General features: G+C 45.3%; 1 protein-coding gene across 1 annotated transcript in view; it reads left to right on the forward strand.

Moving 5' to 3' along the window:
• The first annotated feature begins 2,958 nt into the window (after positions 1-2,958).
• Positions 2,959-9,691, forward strand: part of LOC102370534 (dipeptidase 2) — an 85,042-nt gene continuing 78,309 nt past the window's right edge. The window contains exon 1 of the mRNA XM_006019067.3: positions 2,959-2,976. The gene's annotated coding sequence lies outside the window, so the exon portion shown is untranslated. The remainder of the gene's footprint in view (positions 2,977-9,691) is intronic.

The following is a 9,691-nucleotide window of genomic DNA, read 5'->3' on the forward strand; positions in this document are numbered from 1 at the left end:
GGGGCGCCCCCCCCCCCCCACCTGGCAGGAGCCAGTGAGGCTGGGCTTTTTTTATTTATTTATTTATTTATTTTAAATCCCCAGCTCCAGGCTCTTTTGGGGGGAGGGAAGCCCGCCACTCATTGGTTGCTGCCAGACAGGGAGGTTGATTCCCCACTGCCCCACACTGCATGGGGGGGTTCTGTCATGAGCCCTCATCCCCTGCCCACTCTCTGAGCCCCAGATCCTGTATCTGATTTTTTTTTTTTTTTTTTTTTTTTTTTTTTTAAGTGCTGGGAGCTGGGGTCAGCTGGGGCAGTCATTGATGGGGCTTGGAGAGCAGGCAGGGGATGGAGCTGATTCAGAGATGTGGCTGAATCTCTGAATCGGATTCAGCTGAATGGGTTCAGGACAGTGATTCAAATCACTGAATCAAATCGCTGTCCCCTGAATGGGCTGTATCTGAATCCAAAGCAAATACTAGCTGCTTTGCACAGGCCTAGTATCTAGCTCTATGAGAACACCAGTCACATGTAGAAGTCCCCTTCACAGTAAAATGGATCTGCATGTCATCTTGCCACAAGAGCAAGTATTAGGGTTTCATCTGCTTTTCACCAGAGTTGAAGGTAGGTGTATTCAAATGGGACCTGAACTGGGCCCTTCAGCCTCTGAGATATGCTTCTGCAATTTAAAACGGACTTGCCTTGCTCACTTGTTTCTGGTAAGTCCCTAACCACTAACTTGTAATGTAACTAGAGGTGGCAAGGGGTGCTCTAGCCTGGGATCACAGTATGGTGGCCTCCTTGGAAGGTCCATGCCACAGGGGTTCTCAAGAGCCAGTGTGTGTGGGATGGTGGTGGTGGTGGAAGCATCTCTCTTGAGCCCCTGGTCAACTGCTTCAGCTAGAATTGTAATAACCACATGCCACAGCAGTAGCAGGAAAGATGTTTTAAGTCTCTGGAGTAAGATAATCTCCTCCCATCAAAGCTGGGCACAATATTCTCCCTACCTCCTCCACTTTGTCCCACGTACCAAAATAGTCAGCTCTGCCTCTGTCACGAGGTGGGATACTTGATACCCTAACAATGAAATAGTTCCTTCCCCTTGTCTTTCTGGCCAATTAGTAGTTAACCCAAGGATACTCAAGGTCACTCAGACCCAGAACTTTATTCTGAATGCTAATGGAAACTGCCTCTGAACAGGATTAAGTTCTCCTGGAGAAAACATGTCAGAGAAGCAAATTTCAACACAACATGGCTACAGCAGAGGATCAACTGCTAACACTGCCAGCCTTGGATAGCCCTGATTGGCTTCAGGGGGCACTTGGTATTAAAGAAGTGCTGGGGCTAATGTGATTACTGGGAGCTGAAAAGTAGTTTACAATCCAATTTGTAGGTTGATAGGGTAAGCTCCTGAGCTGCAAATGAATGAAAACAGCCAAGAAGCTATTGCATTTAACACAGGTGAGTTACTGAATGAATTATTAAATGAAGGACTCCCACCCTAAGCAATGGGTACTAAAACATGATTATTAACTGTACAACAAAAGGAGGCATTATTTAGCAGAGGATTAATACCTTCTCAATACCAATATTTATTTATATACAATTCAGATATTTTCTTGTATGAAGGGAAGCTAGTTTAGCGTACAAGTTTTGCAATCACTTCTTAAGAACTGGGCACCTGACATAAAAGATATTTTAAGGCAAAAGAAAGTAGCTCATCCTAGTGGATTTAGATTTTTAAAACGTTGTTCATTCTAATTTCAAGTTGCTGGATTGGTGGGCCTTTTCTTTATTTGAGGAATAACTGCAGACTATGCCAGGGTATTTTTAATGAGATTCTTCTGTCTGAGTTCTCCCCTTGTACATCACAGTAACCGGGCAGGTTGCACTTCTGTCCCCTTGCAGCAAGTGCCTGTCCTAGGGCTGGTCATGATGCCCTCTAGTAAATGCTCAGCCCTTGTCAACTTGTGACTCTCCTTGGGCAATCTTCCCTTTTCTGGCTTAAAGAAAAGGGAGACTGCCCCAGGGCTTTCCAAACCTGGTCTCACTCTTATGATCACAGGTGTCCATGGTCATTGCTTTAAGGGTTAATTAAGTGGGCTTCATCTCCAGTACCACTCCCATGCCTGCAGAAGATATGGTGACATATACCCTTCCTGGGCTATGGGCTCCCAGCCCCAGTCCTTGCTCCTCCTGGGCTCCTTGGCCCCCTTGGTCTCCGTTTGTGGTCCCTGACCTTCAGTCTCCCTAGACCCTGGCCCCGCTCCCAGGCCATTTGAGACCTTGGGTCTCTTTTGGCCCTGCTGATGCTCATCCGTCTTGGTGCTCCAGACTTCTGGGTGCTCTGGCCCTGCTGACCCACGCCCCGCTGTGAGCTCATCTGTTTGGCTAGGAGCCCAGCTGCCAGGAGCTCCTCTATCTCTGGCTCCTGCTTATATGCCTCAAACCTGGCCTCCTTCTGGCAGGTGACTCTCTCATCTGCCCTCCTCACCACCTGCAGGCTGCTTCTCAGGCAGCCTCTCTTCTTAAAGTGACATGCACACCAAGTGCCCTGTCACACCCCTCCTTCCTGTATTTATCCTTATTTTATAGCTCTTACATTTCTAGGCTGGGCCCTGGGCTATGCTACCTGCAAGTCAACTGTTCTTATCCTGCAGATCCAATTGAGGTTGGGCATCTACCACCAGTGATAAGTAGCTTCTGAATGCTAATGGAAACTGCCTCTGAACAGGATTAAGTTCTCCTGGAGAAAACATGTCAGAGAAGCAAATTTCAACACAACATGGCTACAGCAGAGGATCAACTGCTAACACTGCCAGCCTTGGATAGCCCTGATTGGCTTCAGGGTGCACTTAGAATTAAAGAAGTGCTGGGGCTAATGTGATTACTGGGAGCTGAAAAGTAGTTTACAATCCAATTTGTAGGTTGATAGGGTAAGCTCCTGAGCTGCAAATGAATGAAAACAGCCAAGAAGCTATTGCATTTAACACAGGTGAGTTACTGAATGAATTATTAAATGAAGGACTCCCACCCTAAGCAATGGGTACTAAAACATGATTATTAACTGTACAACAAAAGGAGGCATTATTTAGCAGAGGATTAATACCTTCTCAATACCAATATTTATTTATATACAATTCAGATATTTTCTTGTATGAAGGGAAGCTAGTTTAGCGTACAAGTTTTGCAATCACTTCTTAAGAACTGGGCACCTGACATAAAAGATATTTTAAGGCAAAAGAAAGTAGCTCATCCTAGTGGATTTAGATTTTTAAAACGTTGTTCATTCTAATTTCAAGTTGCTGGATTGGTGGGCCTTTTCTTTATTTGAGGAATAACTGCAGACTATGCCAGGGTATTTTTAATGAGATTCTTCTGTCTGAGTTCTCCCCTTGTACATCACAGTAACCGGGCAGGTTGCACTTCTGTCCCCTTGCAGCAAGTGCCTGTCCTAGGGCTGGTCATGATGCCCTCTAGTAAATGCTCAGCCCTTGTCAACTTGTGACTCTCCTTGGGCAATCTTCCCTTTTCTGGCTTAAAGAAAAGGGAGACTGCCCCAGGGCTTTCCAAACCTGGTCTCACTCTTATGATCACAGGTGTCCATGGTCATTGCTTTAAGGGTTAATTAAGTGGGCTTCATCTCCAGTACCACTCCCATGCCTGCAGAAGATATGGTGACATATACCCTTCCTGGGCTATGGGCTCCCAGCCCCAGTCCTTGCTCCTCCTGGGCTCCTTGGCCCCCTTGGTCTCCGTTTGTGGTCCCTGACCTTCAGTCTCCCTAGACCCTGGCCCCGCTCCCAGGCCATTTGAGACCTTGGGTCTCTTTTGGCCCTGCTGATGCTCATCCGTCTTGGTGCTCCAGACTTCTGGGTGCTCTGGCCCTGCTGACCCACGCCCCGCTGTGAGCTCATCTGTTTGGCTAGGAGCCCAGCTGCCAGGAGCTCCTCTATCTCTGGCTCCTGCTTATATGCCTCAAACCTGGCCTCCTTCTGGCAGGTGACTCTCTCATCTGCCCTCCTCACCACCTGCAGGCTGCTTCTCAGGCAGCCTCTCTTCTTAAAGTGACATGCACACCAAGTGCCCTGTCACACCCCTCCTTCCTGTATTTATCCTTATTTTATAGCTCTTACATTTCTAGGCTGGGCCCTGGGCTATGCTACCTGCAAGTCAACTGTTCTTATCCTGCAGATCCAATTGAGGTTGGGCATCTACCACCAGTGATAAGTAGCAATCAGCCAGCCATCTTTAAGGAAAAGTAATGTTTATTGCAAGAGTAGGAACAGTTTTCAAGGCAACAGCCAAGTGATCCAGGCATGGTGAATGGTTTTAATGAAGTTGGGGGTCAGAGACATTTGACTACAGCACCCTGAAACAAGCCTAGAAGTCCTTTTTCCTCAGACCAAATTCCCAGCACTTTTGCATCCTCCCATGTATGACTGGCTCCCATTCTGGGGGGCAGCATTTCTCAAAGAACTGCAGAAATTCTCCCCCCTAAGAGATCCACCCTATTTCCCCCTGACTTTTTATATTAACAGCTCAATTCACAGCAAGATTTATTGGTCCTACTAAACACATCTTGATATGTATATTTGAGCACCATCTACTGGCATCTACTTACCTATGAGAGACATTGCATTTTCCTGCAAGTCTTCCCTCCCTCCCAATTTTGTTAGGCCCTCAAAACCCCAAAGATCAGTTTAAGCCAGAAATTTTGAAAATTCAGAGTTCTTATTTTCCTTTTAATGTAGTTAAGCTTCATTTTTCCACATTTTCTTCTAAAATGAGTAGACAAGAAGCTTTCTACTTTGTGAAACTCCTGCCTCTTTGCTTGAGGAAAACAAGTTGTGTGACTCAGGTGTCAACTTTTACTTCCCTGAAACCTCTTGATAGGAACACAACTTTCACTCAGATGACAAGCCTCCTAGCTACTGGATTATGCTTTTAGTTTTGCCATTAGAAAGGACTAGTGAATATTAAAATTACTACTTAGTTTCCAGAACCAGCAGACCCCAGCCAGGTATCTAATTAGAGATAATAACCCTTGAAGTAAGATACTCTCTGGCACCATGCACTAGGGAAGAGTTATGAAGCATAGTGCACTAGACTTCTAATTTCTGTTTTCTGCCACTTAAGGCTTGTCCCTGAGTGAATGTCTCTGCATTTAGGATGTCATTTGCTTAATTTTTAATTTTTTTCTCTAAGAAAAAAAGGTGGGGGGAGGGTCTGTTTCATATTGATTGTTTTCTTCTTACAGCTGAGACTCCTAGATTTTTGGAGAGCGCTAAGATGAGGCTTAATGAGAAAAATTGTAACAGTGTATTGTCACTGCCCTCACTGCAGATTAATTATATTATATTTATACTAAGTTTTGAGATCTTTAATTCTCACGGTTTTTTGAAATTACTTCCATTTGTGGTATGGTACTGGAGTGCCCAGAACTGTATTGTTTAGTCTTACAGCCTGAACTGTCCTGATGCTTTTACAAATCAACATTTTAGCCTTTTTTCCTTATCCACTACCACAAGATTCCCTGCACATGATCAAGTTTAGTTTATCTTTAACCTTTCAAAGAAACTGCTTTATTCCAGAGCATATCTTTCTAATATATATCCAATTCCTACCTTTTAATAATTTCTCCAATAATTGATTCATTAGTTTTGAAATGGAAAGATATTGGAAATGTATAAGTGAATAACTTCTGGTTTTCTTCTTTCTCTTGGGCCAAATCCAAACATGCTGACATCAGTGAAGGCTAAGGGAAATCGTCATCCATGACCTTTTTTGTGGAATTTTGTTCCACAAAATTTCACAAGGAGAAACTAGGCATCTAGTTTCCTCAGGTGATTTTTTTTTTTTTTTTTTTTTTTTTCTCCCTTACTTTTGGTTAGTTTTATGGTAATAGTTAAAAGTAGTGGTGCTCAACCTGTTTTTGCTTGGCAGAGAAAATAGGCAGTGCGCTGTCCATCCACAGACCAGATCTGGCTGGTGGTTCCAATCTGGCACCTGGGTTAGGTTCCGCAGGCACTATCTGGCCACATGGAGGTGGGTGAGAGTCAGCCCAGCCCCAACCTGGCTGTGCAGGAAAAGGGGGCTTGATTTGGCCCTGATGCAGCTGTAAGGGAGGGGGGAAGAAGGTGAGGTAGGGAAGGAGGCACAGCCTAGCTCCAACAAACCATGTGGGACTTGGGGCTTGGGAATTTGGCAGGGGAAGGTGACCATATTAGTTGCCATCACCCCCACTGCCAAAATTCCTGACCCATTGGGAGCCCTATGGGCCAGATGTGATGGCTGTGTGGGCCTCATTTGGCCCATGTGCCTGAGATTGAGCACTCCTGGCTTAAAGGTAAATGCATGAAAGGATACCATACAAGTGTGAGGGTCTTTAGAATCTTTTAATCCTCATGCCACGTAGCTGAGGTGTGCAATTATACTGATGAGACAAAGGTCACAGAAATTTTAAATTTTCATAACTTATCTCCAAAAAGTGTAAAAAATTAGTACAATTGTTTACTAAATAATTATTAAATAATTAATAGTATTATATGCAATTATTACATATCTCCATTTACTCAATTACAAGATAAGATAACCCCGAATTAAGACAACCTCCCAATGGTTAGATTCTATATGTGGAAAATCTTATAAACTTGTTACCATTTTCCAGGTATGGAATCTAATTATTGAATGTTTACCTGGAATTTGCCCCCTCCCACTGCTACAGCAAGGAAAATAAATCTGAGGGAGTCAGGAATCCCTTCTGTCCCATTCCCTCCTGTCCTCCAGTTTCTTTCCCCTGCAGCCTCTTCCCCCATTTACTGCCAAACCCTGCACTCCCAGAGTAAGGGGAAATAAGGGGTAAATCTGAAAACACTGACACTCAAATAAACATACCTGTAGCAATTTACATGTGGATAAATTACTATGGGTACCCAGAGATTTCATTCATATAGGACCAATGCATTTTACTTTTTTTTTTGTTAATTGCAGCAAGTTTGGTACCAGTACTCCATAAACATGCACTTTAGCAGCACTTCTGTGTTTTACTTATACATAGTACAAACTATACATGATATTAATCCAAAGACAAAAGGCTCATGTTTTAGTGCACAGTTCATTGGGCTGGGCCCCAGCAGAATCATCAGCGTTTCAAGCTCAGCACTGCTCAGTAGGCCTGTGTGAGTAGGCAGCTATTCGATCAGGCTTCGGATCTGGCCGTGTCAGAAGCCAGGAATCTGATCTGGAGCTCTGGACTGGGTTCCTGCTTTGATCCAGCTGAAGTGGCTCCTGCAGTTTTCACTCCCCTGTGTTGTAACACATAGATGTGACACACATTTTCTTTCAAGAATTTGGGGTGCAGTTTCCACCAAACCCCTCCACCAATCTTCTTGAAGCTTGGCAGACTTCATGTTCTCAGCAGAGGCTAGCACCCCTGCAAATTTAATTGAAATCAGACAAAAACCAACAAAGTTATAGATATTTAATTGATTCCCCATTATATCCTATGGACAGATCTCTGAAGCGGCTCCAAATGACATTGGAAAGCCTAACGAAGCCAAAGCTTTGATCCAGACATGCTGCTTCAGACACTGAAGCGTCCAAAGCTTCTCCGGATCTGAAGCATGGTCCAAACCCTCGCACACCCCTACTGCTCAGTATGTGTGTGCATACTTCAGATATCCACCACAAAGGATCCATGTGCTAATTATGGCCACTACCATATATCTTATTCAGATGGACTGCACTAATCTGTCCTGGTAGAAGGGTCCCATCTGCATATCAACCCTAGCCTAGTACCTCCAGGCCTGGTGCCAGTTTCCTGTGGAGGGAACACCCTCCCTCTCATTTCTTAAAGGCCAAAAACAAAAAGGATCCCATCAATATGTTTGTCTAATACAGGCCATATGTCTTACATCTATTGTAACAGGGCACCTGAGGTGATGACTGTTACTAGAGAGAATAACATTTATCTGCATTAGAGCTGCAGCAGGAAAGGCACAGCAGTATGGAGCACCAGGAGTCCAGGTGTTCCTAATGAAGTTCTACCTGGGCCACAGTGGGAAAATGCGTGGAATCCAAGCTGAGTGGATTGGCTCCCAGGGGAGGAGCTGAAACATAAAATGGGGCAGGGGGCTGAAAGGAAGCTCCCAGACAGTGGACAACTGGAGCCACAGGGGCTGTGCAGACCAGCAGAGCAGAGCCCTGAGATGGTGGATGTCTGGAACCCAGATGCAGCCCAGAGGACACAAGTACCTATTGGGGGCAGTGGATTCATCCTCAGCAGGGAAGAATGCAGCTGCCTGGGTGAGCAGAAACTTGTTGCATGGTTCCTCCTGCATGAAGAAGAGACAGGAGGAGCTGGTTCATGGGCAGAGAGAAAGGAGGTGATTCTCTTCCACTGCCAAGGGAGCCCAGAAAAGCTAGGCTCCATAAGGGGGTTCAGGGCTCTGGCATATGTTTACATTGAGAGAGACAGGCGGGTGCTAGGACCCTGAAGAGGCAAGGGCTACCAAGTACTGCCACTGCTGACCTGCGAGCTGCTTAGCAGAGACAATCTGAGGGGCTGTGAAGTGAACAGCTTGAAGAGGAGAGCCTACTGAGAAGTATAAAGCCAGGTATAGGTGGCAGAGGCTGGCTAGTTAAAGGGATAACTGGAAGAGGGATTAGCAGGACCAACCCAAAGAAGAGGGAGAGTCCCAGAGGCATGTATGCTTGGAACATCACAGTTGTGGGAAAGACAGGGTGTAGGGGTTGGGGGAGTCCTATGAAGAGACCCACAGTCATGACCCTGACATGTATTAAGAAGTTCACCTCCCAAGCTGTCTTCCTTCTACTTCTAGCTATTTTCCATCAAGGCATGGTAGGTGAGTGCAGAAGGATGACACAACCGCCATCCAGAGAGAGACACCAGGGGTAGCAGCATGACTATCATAGCCATGCTCAGTGTTAGCCTCACTTAATCAATGTCATAGTTGGTTTTCATTACTTAGCACATGCTGCTTTTGGCAGTAGTTCAATGACAGACAATGTATTTAATGAGGTTTCTTTGTATATGAATATAAGACAAGGGGCTTCTTTCATACTGACTTGGAGGAAAAACCTCATCTTATATTTAAGTAAATACCTTATTAGGTCAGAGTTCATAATGCCATCTCTGATTACACCAGGATATCTCACAATGCGTTTAAGTCGGCAGGCCCGGATGAGCTCCATCTGAGGGTACTGAAGGCACTGGCTGACGTCATTGCACAGCCACTGGCAGGAATATTTGAACACTCATGGCACACGGGCCAGGTCCCGGAGGACTGGAAAAGGGCCAATGTGGTCCCCATTTTCAAGAAGGGGAGGAAGGAGGACCCGGGCAACTATAGGCCAGTCAGTCTCACCTCCATCCTTGGCAAAGTCTTTGAAAAAATTATCAAGGCTCAGATTTGCGAGAGCCCGGCAGGAAAAATTATGCTGAGGGGAAACCAGCACGGGTTCCTAGTAGGTACATCATGCCTGACTAATCTAGTCTCTTTTTAAGACCAGGTTACAAAACACCTGGACGCAGGAGTATGGGTTGACATTGTTTACTTAGACTTCAGGAAGGCCTTTGATACGGTATCCCACACCATATTGGTGAACAAGTTAAGAGGCTGTGACTTGGATGACTACACAGTCCAGTGGGTGGCAAATTGGCTAGAGGGTCACACCCAGAGAGTCGT

Source organism: Alligator sinensis, unplaced genomic scaffold, assembly GCF_000455745.1.
Source record: "Alligator sinensis unplaced genomic scaffold, ASM45574v1 scaffold97_1, whole genome shotgun sequence".
Lineage (NCBI taxonomy): Eukaryota > Metazoa > Chordata > Crocodylia > Alligatoridae > Alligator > Alligator sinensis.